Raw genomic sequence first — 22,601 nt, 5'->3', positions numbered from 1 at the left:
TTCTGTGCGAGGGCTTTCTCCAGTTGTGGCAAGCGGGGGCCACTCTTCATCGCTGTGCGCGGGCCTCTCACTATCGCGGCCTCTCCCGTTGCGGAGCACAGGCTCCAGATGCGCAGGCTCAGTAATTGTGGCTCACGGGCCTAGTTGCTCTGCGGTATGTGGGATCTTCCCAGACCAGGGCCCGAACCCGTGTCCCCTGCATTGGCAGGCAGACTCTCAACCACTGCGCCACCAGGGAAGCCCAAAAGTGGAATTTTAAATTGCAAGTCCTTCATTACACATAAAGTTGAACTTTTGCTCTCTTTCAATGCTTTGTGTCAAACTGAATGACCAACCTCCTAACCACAAACTTTATCCTGAGGTTAGAGTCAGAGCATTCCTGCCCTGGAATTGACTGTAGGTTTCCCTTAGTCCAACACCCTCACTTTGCAGACCTGAGAGTTGAGGCCCAAAGTGAAGAGGGTTTTGCCAATGTCACGCAGTTCCTCAAACATATTCTTTACTTGCCAAGTGACCATTCACTGTCTCTGAGTCAAGTAGTCTTTGAATTCCCTTCTAGCTCCAGTAATCCGCCGCTTAAGGTGCAGAAAAGATGTCACACATAGTGAACTCACATAAAGAACTCTGAGGTTCAAACACAGCTTGAGCAAGACACGTTTTTCTGTACATTCACAATGGGCTTAACTGATGCAAAAGACATTCCAAGGAATCAAGAAATCAGAGGACAATTATCCCTTAGGGCAAAGCATATTCTCTCTTACAGCACCAATGAGCAGATTTCAAAGAGATTTCATTCACGCATCTTGGGTGTAGCAGATGATGAGATAAAATTATCCCAGCTGATTTGTGTGTGTGCGGTTGTTGGCCTGTACCTTGCTATTCGCACTCTGCTGTGTTGTTAGTGCTGTTTTCTCTCTCTGGTTCCATCCAATAAATGCTGCATTTTTTGGAGAAGTGAACAAACACAGCTCCAGCAGGCCTCTGACTGCCTGCACACACTGTCACACTGCAGGGCTGTTTCTTCAGAGGAGCTTCTTAACTCCACCCCAGAGCCTTTCTTCAAAGTCAGGATTGACAGCAGTATCAAGTATTAATACAGATGATTATTGACAGCCAAAGATGTTTAGAAGTTAAGGAAGGAAAATCTCAGCCAGGCTTCTCTATTGAGAAATGACCATGTTAGTTATCACAGAGAATCCAGTTGATTTTCCATGGAGAAGCTGATTGATTATTAATGGATAATTTAGTCCCCAGAAAGAGTAAATCCCTCCTCCCTGCTTGCCTTTCCTCTTACTTTGTTCCACCTCTAATGTTGGAGACTCTTCCTCTTGTCCTCTCTAGCGCCAAAAGCCCAAGTAGGGGGAGGCAAGGAGAGAAGGGGTAAGTACAACCCCATCTCTTCTTAAGAGAAGAAAGTATGGGAGACCTGGATTTTAGTAGTAGATCTATCATGAGCTGACTACAGAACTTAGAGCAAGTCAAAACATTTCCCTCGGTATCATCTTTATCTCTGGGGTTTTATACTACTTTGAAATTCTAGGATTGGCTTTTCTATGCCTCGTGAACCTTCTATTTTATTGCAAATAAATTCCATCCATTTCAAATTTTGCCAAGTACATTTGTCAGAAGTTATTCTTTTGCAAGCAGACAGAAACACAACTCAAAGTGATGTAAGCAGTAAAGATGATTTATTATGTCATGTAAATGGAGAGTCTGGAGAGAGAGATATACTCAGACATGTTAGTGCTATTTTCTCTCTCAGTGTTCTGTCTTGCTGACTCTCAGTCTTCCTCCCTCTTGAGTTCTACTGCACTCTCTGTGTTAACTCTTGTGTTGGCAAGGTAGCCACTACCTGATCCAGACAAACATTCCATCAATTCAAGCAAAATAATTCCATCAAAAGTCCTGGAATTGAGTTTCACTACACAAAATTGTGTTCATCCTAGAATCAGTTGCTGTGGTCAGTTCTGGATCATGTACCAACCTTTTGCCAGGCAAGTAGGAGAGAGGCAGAGGGGGAAAGCAGTTGACTCTACTGAAATCATATGAACTGGGAATGGAAGAGGGATGTTTCCCTGAAGGAGTTACCAGAAGAATGCAGAGGTGATGAGCAAGCAAAATGAGTGGGCAGTAGGTTTTAGAATCATTGAAGCCTAACTTTTGCTAACGAGAAGATTCTCTCCTTACTTTTCCAGTAGACTGCTTATCATCTTTCTTGCACTAACTATGAGGATGAGGATAAAGAATTAGCATTCTCTTTATCTTTAAAATACTCTGCCGTTACCACTCAACCACAAACCAGTGTCCGATGGCAAAATGAATTAACTTATTCCTCTGTCTTTGGATCCAAGCTTTCTTCTTCAATCTAATCCCAGGATACCCTCTCCCTCCACCCAGAATCATATTCCTTCTTTATATCTTGTCCCTATCCTTAGAGATTTTTTCATTCATTACATTGGTCCTTACCATATTTTGTTCCTACAGTTCTTGTAAAACCAAATCCTTACTATAGCCTACAAGGTTCTACATATTCTCACTCCCAGCTATCAACTTTATCCTCTATCACTTTAGCCACAATGGGCCCTTCATAAATGCTCTAACCAGTTGAATATGCTTAAATATCAAAGAAGCCTCCCTAAATTTTCCTTCCTGCTAGAATGAAGTAATTCATGACAGGTTCATACTCCCACTGAAAATAACAAGAAAAGCCAAACATGTTACACAAGTCACACTTTAAAGGCATTAGAGAGCTGCAGAAGCAAGGAAGACTAGAGGGACTAAAATTCCACAGAGGTGAGAAACTTTCAGAGGTGATCTGAAGATCTGCAGTTGCTGTCTTCCCTTGGAGGGTTGCTAATTCTTGGTTCTGGCTACAGGCTAAGACCCTGGGCTTGGTCCTGATCAGAGCTTTTAGCAGTGACACAATGAGGAAACACAACCACATAGCTGAATTTCCCTCACAAGACACTTGCTAAATTCTAAAGCTGCCATTACCTCTTCAAATATTACTTCTCCCCAGGTTTGCCTACTTTCTCCTCCTGGAGATATCATGAGATACATATTAGACTTTCTTATTCTGGCTTCCATTTGGCTTAACCTCTTGTATATGTTTTTTGTTAATCTCTGTCTTTTTGTTTATGCTATTGAAAACTTTCTTCAGCTCTATCTTCCAGTTCACTCAATATTTCTTCATCTGTATTTAACCTGATATGCACCACCAATTTAATTTTTTTTTTAATTTATTTATTTATGGCTGCGTTGGGTCTTTGTTGCTGCGCGCGGGCTTTCTTTAGTTGCGGTGAGCGGGGGCTACTCTTCGTTGCGGTGCACGGGCTTCTCATTGCGGTGGCTTCTCTTGGTGCAGAGCACGGGCTCTAGGCACGCAGGTTCAGTAGTTGTGGCACTTGGGCTCAGTAGCTGTGGCTCTCGGGCTCTAGAGCGCAGGTTCAGTAGTTGTGGCGCACAGGCTTAGTTGCTCAGCGGCATGTGGGATCTTCCCGGACCAGGGCTCGAACCCGTGTCCCCTGCATTGGCAGGCAGGTTCTTAACCACTGTGCCACCAGGGAAGTCCCAATTTAATTTTTAACTATATTTTTTTCTACCTAAAGGTTTGAGTTATTTTTATGTATAAAAGTTCAATTTTGGTTATTTTATAAATCATATTTATATGGTTATTTTCATTATTTTATAAAAATTTTTCTATTTTTATAACTAGCACTTATATTTTTAATCCCTTATTTTATTTTAAAGTATTTTTAACATACATAATTTATGTAGTATGCCTGATAATTTCAGTATTTGAATCTTTGTTAGTCTGATTTTGTTGTCTGCTCCTCCTCAGTAAACTTTCTACCTTGGATCATTATTTGGGGTAATTCTTTGAGGTCTGTGTTAAAGGTATGTTTCACAAAGTGGTTTCGAGTTTGCTTCTCTCTGCTCACTTAGAGCACTGGTTTTTCAACCAACGTGTTTTTACCTAACACAAGTAGTTAAAAACAGGTAGTACACGTTCAGGCCACACATCCCCATGAAGGATGACTTGTGGTTCCATCTCAGGAAATCGTTTTCTCCCTTCCTCACACATCAGCAAGTCTGAAATAGGCATTTTGTCTTAGTGTTCTTCTGGTAGAGCAGGTTGATTTTTAGTTCTCTTTGGAAATCTTACACAGTCTCCTTCATAAAAAGTAAGGCCTTACTCGTGGCAAACACTAGGGTTTATTTCCTGTCCCCAGTGCTCAAGAGTCATCACATTTTGGCAGATGTTCCTAGGATAAAGCCATCTGTGGTATTTGTTTACATTTCTGGCATCCTATTTTTATTCTGTTACTGGATGCTGCTATTGTTGTTAATCTATAAATTTTAGGTAATTTTTAAGTGGGTAAAATGTTCAAGAAAACTAGTTCACTGTATGGATGGAAATGAAATTCTCCTTAATTCCTCTTTATTACCCAAGCCCCTCAGCCCTATTCCCACCTCACTTGTCTTTCTACCCACTCTCTTTAGTCATGGTTTTATTCTTAAAAGACTCCTTCTCTAATTGTTTTTTTTACCACTGTAGACAACTTCCCAGAATGTGTCTGTCAGTTATCTTTTCTTACCCTGGAAATCTCACTACATCTATCCTTATCCATATCCAATGTGGTTAGATCCTGATTCTGTCTTGTTTAACAATTGCAATACTTTTCTTACCAAATGCATTTGTCTTACTAATACACAACTCTGCTCCTGTCATGCACCTATTCAAACCATTAGCAAACCCTGTGACCTACTAAATAAGGCCTTTAACTGGCCTAAATTACCTTTCCAGCTCTATTTTCTTTCAATTTCCTTCACCAGCAGCACAAACTTGGTGTGCCTTAGTGTTTTTCATACCATATGTAATACTTGGGTGTGTATATATTCTCTGCTCTCTTAGATGGGGGTCACAGCATGAGCAAAGGCAGGAGGGGTAGAAGGGTATAGGTTAATTTCAGCAAAAGGTGGGTAGTGAATAGATCCTTTACAACCAAATCTTAGATTACACAGACTGTGATAAATGAGGTTTGGGCCAGATAGCAAAGAGCTTTTAATGCTGAAATGTCATTATTCTGGGGACCACAGTGCACCAATGAAAGACCATATTATATATATTTTTATATCACCACTTTGCACAGCACTAGAGAGCGTACACGAGTGACATGCCCTGAAGCTGTGTAACGTGTCAGTCTCAATAAACCTCATTTCATATAGAAAAAAGTCTTAAGCATGGCTGGCATTCATTATCTGCTTACTAAATTTTGTCCATCCTCCATAGGGATTTGTCTTAACATCCTTTTTATAATTACCTAACCTTTGTTGGGACAAGAAAAGTTAAGACAGGTAGCAGTCTGTATATTGGGAAGATCTCCATAGAATATTGTTTTGTTTTTGTCTCTCCTTTAAAATGGAAGCAAATTAACATAATATTATATTCAGATTTTAGATACTGGATCCATTGTGGCTTTAAAATATATAATAGAACTATGTGTTATTCTGCATAACTTTTTCAGAAAAAAATGCTTTGATTTTATATAATTTGTGTCTAAGTCAAGTAAGTCCTCAATTCCTATAAATCAGTATGCATTAAATGAGTATACATGAAGAAAAAGTCCCTGAGCTTTCTCTCTCTCTCACTCTCTCTCTCTCTCCCCTTCCCCTTCCGCTCCCCCTGCCCCCACAAAGATAGACCCTCCACTTCTGTAACATAGGAGAAGAAAGAAACAAGCCTTGCTTTGCAGGTCAGAAGCGAGGGAGGAGCATACATGTCTGGGCACAGGCTAGGGCTGCTGCAGTTGGAAAGTGCTCTTTCCATTAGATAATGCCATAGGAAGGAATCCAGTGCATCTAGCTCTCTCTAAAGAAACACGGGAACCGGTGTAGCCAAACTGCAGACTAAGAGAAGCCATCATAAATTTCACCTGCCTCAAATCTAAGGAAAAAAAGCCTGCACCCTTGAGAGTCTTCTACTTTCTGGAGTGTTATCGAATGGGGGTCCCACTGCTCGCCACTTACAAAATCAACTACATACTTACAAATGTCGGTAGAAAGGAAAGGTGCCTTTAATCAGAATGCCGGCAGTCTGGGGAGATGGTGGAGTCAGTGTCCCCCAAAAACCCCCTCTGAAGATTCTGCTCAGCCTTGAAACTTTTAAAAGGAAACAGGGAAGTAATCTCAGTTAATCACTGAGATAAGGGGTCAGAGTTGTTGCCATCCCCCACGGAGTGCAGGCTTGTCCTCTCCTCATGATCTTCCTGTAGATGTTATCTTGTTCACACAATTTGGTCACGCAGTTTGTTCGGGAGATTACTGAAGGGGAAGCTAAGGAAGAGATCTGGTCATCTGTTAATTACTTATTCTTCATTTCTACTTCTTCAATCTATGGAAAGAACTGACAAGTTAGGCAATGTATTGTGTGATTAAAAGATTTGAAAGGTGGGCTTGAGCCAGAGATGAGTAGAGTACGGAGGTGCCTGGTTAAAAGTTACAATATAGCTTTGCTAAAGTGACAAGGAAAGGGGCTTCCTGCTGAAGGCGGTTTCCTGCAAAGAGCTGCTTACAAATCCCCACTTGTCAGGACATCATTCCATTTCTGTGGGATTATGGGCAAACATCTGTCTTCTGTAACTTCTTCATGCTGACATAGGGTGCCATATTCTCAGAGCAGAAGATGTTGACATAGGTCTGTCACATCTCTTTGCTGACAATTTTAGTTGCCCACTTACATATACGGGCAGAGCAAGCTACAATTATTTTGATGCCCACAAAGATATAGATTATTGTGAACAATAATGTTAATCCCATTCTCTTGAGGCCAGTTCTTGGTATTGTGCTAGCCATAGATTCAGTACTGCTCTGAAGATGGAGCAGCTTAAGTCATAGCTATAGTCTGGTCATCATGCAGTTAGCTTTTTCCTCTGGTGGCAGTTATAGTATCTGTAAAACAACTCAGGAGTGTGCACCAGACACTGAGTCTATGACTCGATTGTCCTAATCATTAACTGCTCTGTTTTGTACTTGGCGGGGGCCCTGCAGGGTTCTGCTCATTTCCACGAGTGTGGAAGGAAACCGGGCAATTGGTGCCAGTTTGCTTTTCTTTTTTATCCTCTCAACCAATATATAGGCTTTTCTTTGTTTAAGCTTGTGTTAAAGAGCAATTAATTTAACTGGATTGGTAGCTATCTATAAACTGCCAAATTTAGTACAAAAATTACCCCATAAGAGTCCCGAGTGCTGATGTGGAAAAAAGGGAACTCTCCTACACTGTTGGTGGGAATGTAAATTGGTGCAGCCACTATGGAGAACAGTATGGAGGTTCCTTAAAAAACTAAAAATAGAGTTACCATATGATCCTGCAATCCCACTCCTGGGCATATACCCAGGCAAAACTATAATTTGAAAAGATACATGCACCCCAATGTTTATAGCAGCATTATTTATAATAGTCAAGATATGGAAATAACCTAAGTGTCCATCAACAGATGAATGGATAAAAAAGATGTGATATACATATATATATATATATATATACACACACACATACATATATGTATATATATAAATACACACACAATGGAATACTACGCAGCTGTAAAAAAGAGTGAAACAATGCCATTTGCAGCAACATGGATGGACCTAGAGATTATCATACTAAGTGAAGTAAGCCAGACAAAGATAACTATCATATGATATCACTTATATGTGGAATCTAAAAAATAATAGAAATGAATTTATTTACAAAATAGAAACAGAGTTACAGATAAAGAGAAAAACTAGTGGTTACTAGTAGAGAGAGGCAACGGGGGGAGGGGCAAAATAGGGGTAGGGGAGTATGAGGTATAAACTACTATGTATAAAATAAATAATATATTGTATATTAGCCATTATTTTATAATAACTTTAAATGAAGTATAATCTATAAAAATATTGAATCACTATGTTGTACACCTGAAACTAATATAATTTTGTAAATCAACTATACTTTAATAAAAAAAAGAGCTCTGAGCGTTAATATTTATATCTTCAGTTTGGTATGATTCTAACTTGATCATGAATACTCATCCTCAGTCTAAATTTGAGAATGAGGGGAGAAAATCCTTCTGGTCCTGTATCTAGGAATGGTCATACAGTAAAACAAATTGGCTTACTTGCATGTACTTCTATTTTATTCTATGCCTTCAAGTTACTCGGCCTCCATTGTAGAACCTTAAACAAACACAACATTTGTCACAATTTGATAAGCTCTGAGCCACATATATATGCATTACTTTTGTCAAAAGGCCAAGAGGACATAAAACTTAACTTCTATCCCTGTCAAAACAGTTTAGTTCTCTATGTTTTATTTTCTTTCATTTGTTTCCATCTTTACTGTATTTTTTTCAAAGTTGAACTCTGACTCTCAACAAAGAAGAATGAATCCGAACAATACTAAGAGATAAGAAAACCTTGAGAAAGATGCAGTCTCAAAAGAAGATGTAACATGAAGGCACATTCAGGGAGTCAGGAGAGGCCAAATTACACATCAGACTGCAAAAGCTGCAGATGGAAATTACCAGTCGCAAAGAGGGAGTGGGAGAGAATGAAAAACAGTGGCTTTGACAAGCATAGCCTATCCATTTTCCAGACAATGATAGGATCTGTAGGAATCTTGTTGGGGTGGCTCATTTTCCTGCATGGCCTCTCCATCTCTCAGGAAGTTCTGGCCTGGGGTAATGACTACTTGTGATGTAGACAGCCCACCGAGGAGTCCTGTTTCTATTTTAGCTGCCCATAATCGAAATGTGATCCCAAAATTAGCCACGAAGGCAAGATAGGAAACACCCTAAAAGATAACAAGCTGCTGGCATCCCTCTCAAATGAACTTTATCTTCTCTAGCCAAAATAGACCTTTAAAGGAATTTTTTAAACCTCAGTATTTTTCCAGTATAAGTGGTAGCAACTGCCAGCAGACAACTCCATTAAATCTTAGATGGAATGAGAGTGATCTTCTTTGACACCAAGAGAAGAGCTAAGTTCCAGTGTGGCTATTCTGATCATCAGTTTAAATATATTAATTAATTAGCCATAAAATTCTTTAATAAACCAGTTAATGGAAATGTTGTTAGAAATAAGTATTTCTTTGAGAAGGAGCGAAGACCACAGATATGCTTAATGGATTTGATTTTCTACTGAAATCTGATTTGTGTGATCAGAAGTTCAACCCCCAAATTAATTATAATTCTGAGTCTTTAAACCATTTAAATCATTCTGTTAACCTGAGTTTTTAACAATCCTTTGAAATTTTGACTTGACAGGACTAAGACTAAAGTGCAAAAATTTGAACTTAAAAATTACCATAAAAATAAATTAATTGCTTCAAAAGCATGGAAATAGGGCATATTAATTTTTAATTCCATTTTTTGACATTTTATGCCCCCTACCCCCTTGCCAAAAATAAAAGATTAATTAAGCTTTCAGTACTTCTATTACAAAGAAATGTGTTTGCAAAATCTCTTTGCCATCCCTAACCCCACGCATCATCCACCAGTCTATTTTGTTCATTGCTTTTTAATTCTGGAAAATGAACACGGAAAATGATTTGTAATTTGTAGCTGTGACATGAATAGATGAGACTATCTCAGTGACTACTTACCATGGTCTCATCAACTGTCAGATGTCTAATAGTAATAATAATGCTAAAATGTATTGAGTTTTACTAAGTGCCAATTACTCTTATATGTATTTGCATATATTAGCTTATTTCATCCATACAACAACCCTATGAGACAGAAATTAAAAGCTGGGCAGAGAGGAGTTAAGTAATGTGTCCCAGGTCACACCCTAAGTGGTTAGGGCTGATCTTTAAGCCGGGGGTCTGATTCCAGAGCTCTTGCCCTTAACCATTATGCAGCATCATTTTCCTGTACTTTTTAAGATATATGAGTATGTGATGATGTTTGTAAATAGCTAACATAAAGATAGGAAAAAATATATATGACTTATGCTGTTTTCATTAAATAAAAGTTATCTACCATTTTCAATTGTATACAAAATTAATGGTACAAATAATTATCATTGTACTGTTTGATAAGACAGTGAAAAAAATCCACTTTCTCTAACTTACAGAATGAAATCATTTGTTTTCATTTTTTCACAGTTTTACAGTATTTATCGTCAGCATTGGTGTTGACAGTTTTCCCTGTTACCATGAACTGTTTTGTTAATCTTATCAGTCCCCACAGGCTTTTAAAAAGACAAATGTTCTAATCTAACTTGACAAAAGCAAGAAATCAGAGAGACAGAGATTGAAAGAGGGAGAAGAGAGACAGAGTTTGAGAGAGAAACAGAGATCTTTGTGTTGGTTTCAGATGCTTTTCCCATACTCCCAGGCCAAAATTACAAGTGCCATTCTCTCTTCTTGCCAATCATCAATCTATTCATTCATTCACTCTTTCTTTCATTTAAAAAATGTTCATTGCATACCGTGCTGTTTTTATGCTAGACACTTCTGGGTTTTTTTTTTTTTTACCTCCTTATAGTGATCAAAACCCAACACTATCCATTTTCATAGGGCTTCCATTTTAGTGGGGGGATAAATATTGATCAAAAAAAAAAAAAGCAAATATATAACCACAAGCTGTGATACAATGCTATTTAGAAAAAAATAGCTGATGCTATGAAAACATGCACTAAATGCATGGCCTATTCTGGAAAAGCTGGATGGCTTCTGTTGTAGTTTCTTAGGGCTAATGTGATGACCACAAACTTGGTGGCAAAATGACAGAAATGTATTGTCTTATAGTTCTGGAGGCCAGAAATCTGAAATCCAGTTATTGGTAGAGTTGGCTCTTTCTGGAGGCTCTGAGGAGACCTCTTCATGCCTCCTCTCCTAGCTTCTGGTGGTTGCTGCCAATCCTTGGTGTTCCTTAGCTTGTAGATGTGTCACACCAATCTCAGCTTCCATTGTCCAGGCCTTCTCTCCTTTGTGTTTGTGTGTAAATTTTTCCTTTTCTTAAAAGGACACCAGTCCTTGGATTAGGGCCCTAATCCAGTATGACCTCATCTTAACGTGATTACAACTGAAATGACCCTGTTTCCTAAATAACGTCACATTCATAGGTACCGGGTGTTTGGACTTGACCATGTCTTTATCAGGGAGCACTTGAGTCACTTACATTTGAGCTGAGATCATTAGACTCTGGAGGAAGAGAGGACCCTGCAGAGGGAGTGGGATGTGTAAAGGTCCTGAGGCAGGAAGGGGCATTCTATTTGATGACTTGGAAGAAGGACACAGAAACAGATGCATCTACAGGGAAACACAGGAGTGAAGACTCAAGAATGTGCAGACTCAAGGACGTGCAGACTCAAGAGGCACAGGTGCAGCACATAGGCTCCCACTCGGTGTCCCCTCACACAGCTGTGGACAGTCACAAGCCTGGCCACCTCCACTGTAGTTCCAGTGCTCCTTCCTCTGCATCCCACTAATCAACAGCACCTCCTGTGTCCTTGAGCAGAAAGAGGGAAAAACACTCCCCTCTTCCAGGTGAGGCTGTAGGACAGAAAGTCTGTTTGGCCAAGCTTGGGTTGTGTTACATGAACACAGTGCTTGGAAGAAGACGAGTTAGGTTACATCCCAGCTTTGTAACAACTTGGGTAAGTGACTTCATGCTTTTGAGGGCCAGTTTTGTCATCTGTAAAGTGGGGATCATAGTATGTCTCAGAGTCTCATTGTGAATGTTAAATAAGATAAAGCATGTTCGAGCACTTTGTAAACTTATAAACTTGTAAAAAAAAAAAAAAAAAGGAAAAAAAGGAGAAAGAATGCTAGGCAGTACTAGGAACAGGGGAGATTAAAAATCCTTGGCCTTTTAAGCCCAGCACAGTTCATGCAAATATCTTCCCAGTGACAGAAAAAGCAGGGCTGGGGGATGGGGAGATTTATTAATATCATTTCCCAATCTGTCTACTGTGGAGGAGGTGAGATGGTTAATAATAACAATAACATTTAATCTGTGTACAGTGGAAAAGGTGGGAGAGTTTTTTGTTTTGTTTTATAAATTTATATATTTATTTATTCGTTTTTGTCTGTGTTGGGTCTTCATTGCTGCACGTGGGCTTCTCATTACAGTGGCTTCTCTTGTTGCAGAGCACGGGCTCTAGGCACGCGGGCTTCCGTAGTTGTGGCACACGGGCTCAGTAGTTGTGGCTCGCAGGCTCTAGAGCGCAGGCTCAGTAGTCGGGGCACATGGGCTTAGTTGCTCCGCGATATGTGGGATCTTCCCAGACCAGGGATCGAACCCGTGTCCCCTGCATTGGCAGGTGGATTCTTAACCACTGTGCCACCAAGGAAGTCTGGGAGAGTTAATATTAATCATTTTAATAACTGAGTTTATGTACCGTGGTTTATGGGTAACACTAATTTTCTTATATAAAATCTCATGCAATGCTTGTGTCTCCTAAACCCCTTTCTAAAATAAAACTCACATATCAGGGGGATGGGAGAGTCTGTAAACACAAACCTTATCTGCTAGCATGTTGGCAGGAGTGGTTTATCACATTTACTGAGCTTGGGAAGGCTGAGTGGGGTGAGGCACTGGGCCAGAAGATGGTGACAAAGGTGGGAGAGAAAGAGGCCAGAATGAGGCTCCAGTTACCTCCAAACCCCCAGGAAGATCCTGGGAGACAGGAAAGAAACAGAAGAGATTTTTTTTTCACCCAGGACTGACCTGTCCACTCTAAGGGTCTCAGCTTTCCCAGAGACAGATCAAAGTATGTCATTGTCAGAGCTGTCATGAAGGTGGGGCTTATCACACAGAGGATGACACAGTGTATCTTGCAGTGGCCACACTGCCACACAGCTCTGGAGAATGACCTGCAGACTGACCCAGAGCTGAGAAGGGAGGAGTTGGAGGCCTGGGAGCAAATGATGTGAAGCATGTGGGAAGCTTTTTTGATCCCTTCACCCGTGTCTTTCCAAAATATATTGTGACTTCATATACATATATGTGCACATGGTGGTATATGTGTGTGTGTATATTAAAAATTACACTTTGTGTTTTGTTCATCATATTGCTCTTTTGATTCAGTAATATATCTTGAAGTGCAGCTAGTCTCATTGGTTCAGTATATCTACTTATGTATCTTATAACTATTGTATACTAGTTTATAGACTGGACATACCACTTTATTAAGCCAGTTCCTTTCACATGGATGTTACATTGTTCCTAATTTTTCCCTATTACAGTGTTGTGCAGGTATGGGTTTGACCTTTATGAATTCCTTCATTGTTACCTTTTAACATGCTATATAATTTATATATTTCTCTTGCTCGTTTTTTGTCTCGCTCTCCTAGAATATAAGCTCCATGAGAGCAGGGATTTTTGTCTCCTTTATCTACATTCTATCTATTGATCTTCAGCACCTAAAACCGCATCTAGCAAATATTCATTGGAAGAATGCATACGGCCACATTCTGCCTCCACATATAGCTGTGGTATATTGTCCTCTTACTAGAATTAAACTCTCAAAGGGGCGGGGATAGTCACCCTCATCTCTTTCATCTGCAGTGCCTGGCATAACGCCTTTCTTAGAGTGGGAGCTTAATAAATTTCAGAGACAGACACTCTAACGTACTGTTTAATACTTCATTCAGCCCTATGTGACTTTGCATCTCAGCTTAACAACTGATTCGTTGTAATTTTGGCCAAACACCAACTTAGAAAGGATTAACAGCAGCTTATATCTGGTCCCTCTTACCACCTCTACAGCTCTCACCCTGACCTAAGCCACCACCATCTCTAAGCTGGATTTTTGCAGTGGCTTCCAAGCCAGTCTCCTTACTTCCACTCTTATGAAAATACTTCTACTCTTACCATTGCAGTCAGTGAGACGCTAAAACCCAGGTCAGATCAGGGCCCCCCTCCTGTCAAACCCTCTAATGGGACCTCACTCTGAGTAAAAGCCCAAGTCGATGTAAAATGGCCTAAGAAGCACAGCATGGTCTGCACATGCTGCCTTCCCATTAATGCCTGCCCTCAACTTGGCTGCTTTCCTAGCTTGCTCACTCTCTCCAGCCTGGCTGGCTTCCTTCAGCTCCTGGAACTTGGATGTCTGTGCCCACTGCTGAGCTCTTATACTTGCCCTGCACTCCTGGAATGCTTCCGCCCAGGCATCTGCATGGCTCACCCCTTCCAGTCTTTAGCCAAATAACACCTGCTTGGTTAGGCTTTCCCTTATCTAAAATCGCAACCTACCTGGACAGTTCCCATCACCTTCCATGCTTTTATTTTTCCCCATAGAACTTTGTCATAATCTAGCAGAGTACTTATTTATTTATCATGCTTATTGTGTGCCTCTCCCAATTAACATGTTACCTCCATGAGCTGGAGATTATGTCTGTTTTCATTTATTTACTCAGTGCCAAGACCAGTGATTGGCAGCTATTAAGTGTTCAAGTAGACATTTGTCAAATAAACTGATTTTTAAAAAGATCTCTTATTTGATACGTACCTTGCTAAACCCTTCACCTGCCTTAGTCCATGGAATTTTCATCACCACCCTCCAAGAGAGGCACTGAGTGATAGAGTGAAGACATGGGCTCTACAGTCAAACAGCTTGGATTAAATCTTCCCCAATCAGTACTTACCAGCTCAGGGCTGAATGAAGTTCAATCATTAATCTTCACTAGGTCTCTGTTACCCCATCTGAATGAATACAAGGGAAATATTACTGATTACTGTTTACTACTATTGGTTGTATTTTGTCAGACTGTCTGAAGGAACCAGGTCAATACTATAAGAAGTTGTTCAACCACAGCCCTAGATTCAGGCTTCCAATCCCATCTTATTTAATTATCTATCTCATGTGATCATTTAAGACTTAATAGCTATTTTGTGTGCCCTGTTTTGCAGGAGTAAAGTACTCCCTTGTCTTACCCTATTTCACACAGGAAAAATGTTAACTGCTAGGTTATAAGTGCCCTGAAAAATGGGATTTATCACTGAAATGCCCTAAGTGACTACTTCAATCAGGGCTCAGCGCATTGCTGCAATAATGATACACAGCCTTGTGTTAAATCTTTGAAACACCCTGGACAAGAAATGTGTTTGCAGCCTTATGCTTTGATTTCTATAGAGCAGGACTTATTTTTGATTCATCTGAGAGTTTTAAAGCTAATAATAGATAGAAAAAGAGGAAAAAAAAAGATACTCCCTTTCTGATCCTAAAGGAGAGACGAGTGCTATGTAGTGGTTAAAATGAATGTTTTTGAATCAGGCTGACCTGATTTTAAATTTTGACAGACACATCATAGGCTGTCAAGAAACAACTGAATCAGTGAATGGCTCATAGACATACAAGCTGTGTAAAGTTGGGCAAATTTAGAATTTTTAATGTCTTCTCTTGCATAATGGGAAAATTATATCTACATCAAGAACATGTTTTAGAGAGAGACTATATGTGCAATGGTAAATACTGTGCTTGACATATAGAAAGATTTCAATAGCATTATTATTTTTTTTAATTTATTTATTTTATTTATTTATTTTTGGCTGTGTTGGGTCTTCGTTGCTGCGCGTGGGCTTTCTCTAGTTGCGGCGAGCGGGGGCTACTCTTGGTTGCAGTGCGTGGACTTCTCATTGCGGTGGCTTCTCTTGTTGCGAAGCATGGGCTCTAGGTGCGTGGGCTTCAGTAGTTATGGTGGATGGGCTCAGTAGTTGCGGCTCACTGGTCTAGAGTGCAGGCTCAGTAGTTGTGGCGCACAGGCTTAGTTGCTCCACGGCATGTGGGATCTTCCCAGACCAGGGCTCGAACCCGTGTCCCCTGTATTGGCAGGCGGATTCTCAACCACTGCGCCACCAGGGAAGCCCCTTCAATAGCATTATTATTAAACAATTTTTTAGTCTACAGCTCAGCATGTGGAACCCTCCTCCCCCAAATTTAATGTTTTACATGAGGTGTAAGAATAGAGGTGCGCTTAGTATCAGATATAAAAATGAACCCTTTCCAAATTCTCTCTTGTCCCTCCTCCATCCTCCCCCTAACTCGAGTTAATCAATAGTCTTGGTATATACATAATTCTTACTAAATCTTCTCATATAACATTTATTCACTTCTTCCTTATTTCCTCAACCACATGACAAATCATCTCTCATCATTCAAGACTCTGCTCAGCCATCCCTTCTGTTAGAAGCAGTCCTAGTCCTCCCCAGGGAATTGGATCTCCTCCTCTGTGCTCCAGTAGTGTCTGGTTTGCTTCCCTGTTACAGCACTCATTACATTTTCAAACTTGCACTTCATTATTTACATGGCAGCCCCTCCCAGGGGGGATAGGTGTAAAAAGTATTCATAAGTCATACATTTGAGGCTGGACTAGATGACTTGTATTCCTACCTCAGAGCATTAAAAATCTAATGCATGTAAACAGCTTAGCACAGTGGCCGGCAGTGGTAAATGGTCAATAATAATAATGATGATGATAATTAGCAGTAGTAGTAGTATTCAACTGTCACAGTATGAGGTGAGTAAGCAGATGAAGTATAATAATTATCTGTACAAAAGCTATGATGATCTAGAATATTATAGGCCAGCACTCCAGGGTTTTGGAATATCAAAGATTGCTTACCATACGAAGAGGAAATAATGGATCTCAGAATCTTTCTTGTGAGTCCGTGTACAGAAAAAAAAAAAAAATTGAGCCTTTGAGTTTGCTTTTCCTAACAAAGTTGTCTATAGAAATAGTTTAAAATCTTAAATGAGAAATTGTAATTCCTAGTTTCTCTGCCAAGGGATAGGTAGTAAGCCAAAGAAAATACTGGGGGAAAAAAATGTGTTTCTCAGATGTGAATTGCTTACATTTGAAATTATATTGCTTAAATTTCTAAGTACTTAGATACTATTAATATACTGCAGAGTTTAATATGGGGTAAAAATAACATTATGATTAACTGAATGGTAAGTTACACTCACCTCCCTGAGTGCTCTGTACTCTTGAGTCTGTAAGATGCTCTTGGGAGAGGCTGGCAGGGAGCAAAGGCTTCCCTGAGAAAGGCAGGGTTTGAGAGAAAGAAGTTCCTCGCCAGCCCCACCCCCAACCTGTGATTTTTTCAAAAAAATCCTGAAACTCCAATCTAACTGACTACATGGTCCCTTCACGAGAAGGGGCCCAGCATACAGTTTGAAGGAGCCTGTTTCCATCCTGTTGATTCCCGTTGTCAGGATTTGCAGAGTGGACAGTTGTGCCGGGACACTCTGTGCCTAATGGCTGCTCCTCTCTTCAGTGGAGAGGAGAGGCATTTTAGAGTCCGAAGCATTTCAGATTTGATTTAGGAACGCGGTCTCTATGCTTGAATTAATTCCAGCTTTTCATGATGTGCTGTCAGAAGCATGACTGTGTTTTCCAGCTTCACCCGTAGCTTCAGCTGGTTATCTACCCTTAATTTCTCTTCGCTCCACTTTCCTCACTGAATTCTTCTTCAGTTTTCCCTCAGAAACGTTATTTCATTCAGATTATAGAAATTATACAATAATTATTACCGAAATCTTGGGAACGGGGAAGAAAAGCCTTACTAAGTTTAAATTAAGACCTCTTATCATCTACCACTCGAAGAAAACTATCGCTATTTGAATACCTGTCTTTATATATGTTACATAGTTACTATTCAACTATTGCTTTTTGTGTACACAAGTACTATTTACTTCATTTTAAATGTCTTAAAATCTTATTTTGTTGCAATCCATTTCTATAAAGTGCTTGGAAATTGTTTTCAAATGAATTGTGGAGTAAAGTTTAAAAATAGGTAAATCGATCAACGAATCATGAACAAAAAGATGGTATTGCTGTCCCTCACATGTGATTCTCTAAAAACAAATGGGTGTTTCTAATACAGCATCTTTGTCGGGTTTATAGACCCTCGAGTAAGACTGTCCATGTTATGTCCTAACTGTGCTGTTTACTACCTATATAATATTGCACAATTCATATTTCTTTTTTGAGCTTCTTTTTCCTTGTCTGTAATGCTTATAATATTGTGGATTAAATGAGAAAATGAATATCATTTAGCATAGTGCCTGGCTTATACTAAGTACCTGAAAATATTAGCTCTTGTTATCTCTTGGCACATGTATGCCTCCGTTCATGCCAGTGAGTTTGTTGACGGTATCCACAATCTTCCCAAGTCCCATGCACAAGGACTGGGTGTCATCTTCAATGTTCCCTTCTCTTTCTCACTGCTTCCCAACAGTCAGCATTTGTGTGGACCCTTCGCACATCACAGACCAGTTGGAGAAAAGTGTAGTGGTTTTAGTCCATAGACACTTCAGGCTCAGACACATCTTGACTATGCCACCTACCTAGCTCTGTGACTTTGAGTAAGGGACTTGACCTCCTATCAACTCAATTCTCTCATCTATAAATAAGGAGTAATAAATGCGTATATCTCATAATCTTGCTTTAAGTGTGAAATGGAAGGATGCACATAAAATGCTGCATTGTTCACTGCTTGGCACATAGTAAGTGCTCAATAAAGAGAAGACATTGCATGATGATGAAGAAAATGATGATGGTGAGATGAATAAGCATTCCTTTTGGTTAGGAAAGAAAAAGGCACTTCTGTTCCTCCATCCTAATCCAAACTTCATCTCTTTGTATCTGAACATTGGTAATGGATTCATATCCGTACCTCTAACCTCTAGTTTCTTTCTGTTTCATTCTGCCCTGCATATAACATCAAGATTAATCTTACTTTAAAAAAATTGCATCATGCCTCTTCTCTTAAAAATATTTATCAGATCCTCAGTACGTTTTAAACAAAATATAAAGTCAGTATTTAAGCAGTCAAGACATTCATAATTTACCCTCCCCTTATTTTTCTAGTTGTACATCCATTGGTTCCCCAGAATGAACCTTCCACACCAGACATTGTAATCTGCAATTATTCCTCACACTTACCTTCCACGTGTCCTACCTTCCTGCCTTTCCTTGATCTCTCCTGTTCATCCTCCATGTTCCAGCCTTAACTGTAAGGCCTTCTCTTTTGGTGAAGTCATGTATTTATTCAGCAATATTTATTCAGACTCTCCTTTGTGCCTGGCACTGTACTAGGCACTGAGATTCAACAAGGAGCCAGAGAGACATAGTCCTTGCCCTTGTGCTCCTAGTCCTTTTGTTCTCCTGCGTGTGTGTGTGTGTGTGTGTGTGTGTGTGTGTGTGTCCGTGTCCTCACCCCTTTGGCACATGGCATATGCAGCTTTGTTTGGTGGATACATATTGTATTATCTTCAACTCTGACATGATAACTTGCACATGATTATGATTCAAGAGGTAGATGCTTATCTGCTTTTTGCAATGATTTTCCTGTAACATATGGCCCACACGCTGGGGCTAGGTTGACTACTTTCCATTAGTCAACTTCACAGTCTTGCTTCCAAGATCCCATCAGTTTAAAAAAATGTAGTTAAACATTGGCCTCTGGGATAAAACTCAAAACAGAAATCTAAATGATAAAAAATAATAATAATCTATATTATTCTGTAATTTATTATACTACATGGTACCATATTATAACATAAGGAAGATATTGATAGCCAGTTTCTCTTTAGTAGAGCGTGGTAAATTAAATGCAGTTCTTTATAATAGAGCTATACTGTATATCCAAAAGTTATTTTTTTCAAACTTTGTGTGCTTTTTACTCAAGTAATATTAAACTGTATAAATCTTAACACAGAAATTGTCCTGCCTTTTTTTAAATAGCAGGTACACATTATTCACCTCCTGTATATAGAAATTTCTGCTTATGTTTGACACTTTGCAAGGGTGCTTTTATGATAGTTTTTTTTTAAATTCAGGGTCTTTGAAAGCAGTCACCAAGGAAACAATAGCATAAGTTATATGTGTTTCACTTATACCTAAAATAGAAAGGCTTGCTATCAGTTATAAATACACTTCTCTGAAGCCCACTCCCTCCAGAGATCTGGGTATTTTTCTTTAATTTTACATACCAGTATTTTGGGTTTTTTCTTTTTGTTTTTTTAATAATAGTATACATATGAAGGAAGTGCCTACTTAGGCAGGGGCTCTGATGCATGTTTCTTGCTCTGTCTGACCTTGAATACACAATCATTTCCTGCTGGTTTGAGATTTCTCCCCCATGTCCAATGAAGTTGGTACTCCTCACTCTACATTAGCTGTAAAATACTTTCAATCTAGAAAGAAAGGACATTGCAAATAAGAATGTGTAGCATTGGGAAAGCACTGGAATCACAACTAACTGCTGAACACTCATCTACAGGAAGACACTGGAACTCACGAAAAAAGATACCCCACATCCAAAGACAAAGAAGCTGCAATTAGACAGTAGGAGGGGCACAATCACAATAAAATCAAATCCCATAACTGCTGGGTGGGTGACTCACAAACTGGAGAACAGTTATACCACAGAAGTCCACCCACTGGAGTGAAGGTTCTGAGCCCCACGTCAGGCTTCCCAACCTGGGGGTCCAGCAACGGGAGGAGGAATTCCCAGAGAATCAGACTTTGAAGGCTAGTGGGATTTGATTGCAGGACTTCAACAAGACTGGGGGAAACAGAGACGCCACTCTTGGAGGGCACACACAAAGTAGTGTGCACATCAGGACCCAGGGGGAAGAAGCAGTGACCCCATAGGAGACTGAACCAGACCTATCTGCTAGTGTTGGAGGGTCTCCGGCAGAGGGGGGATGCGGCTGTGGCTCACTGTGGGAACAAGGACACTGGCAGCAGAAGCTTTGGGAAGTACTCCTTGGCGTGAGCCCTCCCAGAGGTCACCATTAGCCCCAGCAAAGAGCCTGTAGCCTCCAGTGCTAGGTCGCCTCAGACCAAACAACCAACAGGGAGGGAACTCAGCCCCACCCATCAGCAGACAAGTGGATTAAAGTTTTACTGAGCTCTGCCCACCAGAGCAACACCCAGCTCTACCCACCACCAGTCCCTCCCATCAGGGAGCTTGCACAAGCCTCTTAGATAGCCTCATCCACCAAAGGGCAGACAGCAGAAGCAAGAAGAACTACAACCCTGCAGCCTGTGGAACGAGAACCATATTTACAGAAAGATAGACAAAATGAAAAGGCAGAGGACTATGTACCGGATGAAGGAACAAGATAAAACCCCAGAAGAACAACTAAACGAAGTGGAGATAGGCAACCTTCCAGAAATAGGATTCAGAATAATGATAGTGAAGATGATCCAGGACCTCGGAAAAAGAAGGGAGGCAAAGATAGAGAAGATGAAAGAAATGTTCAACAAAGACCTAGAAGAATTAAAGAACAAACACCTGGAAGAATTAAAGAACAAACAAATAGAGATGAACAATACAATAACTGAAATGTAAAGGACACTAGAAGGAATCAGTAGCAGAATAACTGAGGCAGAAGAACAGATAGGTGACCTGGAAGACAGAATGGTGGAATTCACTGCCGCTGAACAGACTAAAGAAAAAAGAATGAAAAGAAATGAAGACAGCCTAAGAGACCTCTGGGACACCATTTAATGCACCAACATTCGCATTATAGGGGTCACAGAAGAAGAGGAGAAAAAGAAAGGGACTGAGAAAATATCTGAAGAGATTATAGTTGAAAACTTCCCTAACATGGGAAAGGAAAGAGCCACCCAAGTCCAGGAAGCACAGAGACCCCCAGGAGGGTTAAACCCGAGGAGAAACACACTGAGACACATAGTAATCCAATAGACAAAAATTAAAGACAAAGAAAAATTATTAAAAGCAACAAGGGTGCTCGCTTCGGCAGCACATATACTAAAATTGGAACGATACAGAGAAGATTAGCATGGCCCCTGCGCAAGGATGACACGCAAATTCGTGAAGCGTTCCATATTTAAAAAAAAAAAAAAAAAAAGCAACAAGGGAGGGCTTCCCTGGTGGCGCAGTGGTTGAGAATCTGCCTGCCAATGCAAGGGACACGGGTTCGAGCCCTGGTCTGAGAAGATCCCACATGCCACAGAGCGACTGGGCCCGTGAGTCACGATTACTGAGCCTGCGCGTCTGGAGCCTGTGCTCCGCAACAAGAGAGGCCGCGACAGTGAGAGGCCCGCGCACCGCGATGAAGAGTGGCCCCCGCTCGCCGCAACTAGAGAAAGCCCTTGCACAGAAACGAAGACCCAACACAGCCATAAATAAATAAATAAATAAAATTAAAAAAAATTAAAAAAAAAAAAAAAAAAAGCAACAAGGGAAAAATGACAAATAACACACAAGGGAACTCCCATAAAGTTAACAGCTGATTTCTCAGCAGAAACTCTACAACCAGAAGGGAGTGGCACGATATATTTAAAGTGATGAAAGGGAAGAACCCACAACCAAGATACTCTACCCAGCAAGGATCTCATTCAGATTCAACAGAGAAATCAAAACTTTACAGCCAAGCAAAAGCTAAGAGAATTCAGCACCACCAAACCAGCTCTACAACAAATGCTAAAGGAACTTCTCTAAGTGGGAAACACAAGAGAAGAAAAGGACCTACAAAAACAAACCCAAAACAATTAAGAAAATGGTAATAGGAGCATACATATCGATAACTACCTTAAATTTGAATGGATTAAATGCTCCAACCAAAAGACA

General features: G+C 40.2%; 1 non-coding gene across 1 annotated transcript; it reads left to right on the top strand.

The window, feature by feature from the left end:
* Positions 1-21,755: 21,755 nt before the first annotated feature.
* Positions 21,756-21,862, top strand: LOC132364244 (U6 spliceosomal RNA). Its single transcript, XR_009502783.1, has one exon. It is a non-coding gene; the product is annotated as a U6 spliceosomal RNA (small nuclear RNA).
* Positions 21,863-22,601: the final 739 nt, after the last annotated feature.

This window comes from Balaenoptera ricei, chromosome 3 (genome assembly GCF_028023285.1).
Source record: "Balaenoptera ricei isolate mBalRic1 chromosome 3, mBalRic1.hap2, whole genome shotgun sequence".
Classification (NCBI taxonomy): Eukaryota; Metazoa; Chordata; class Mammalia; order Artiodactyla; family Balaenopteridae; genus Balaenoptera; species Balaenoptera ricei.
This window is presented reverse-complemented; position numbering and strand designations above follow the sequence as displayed.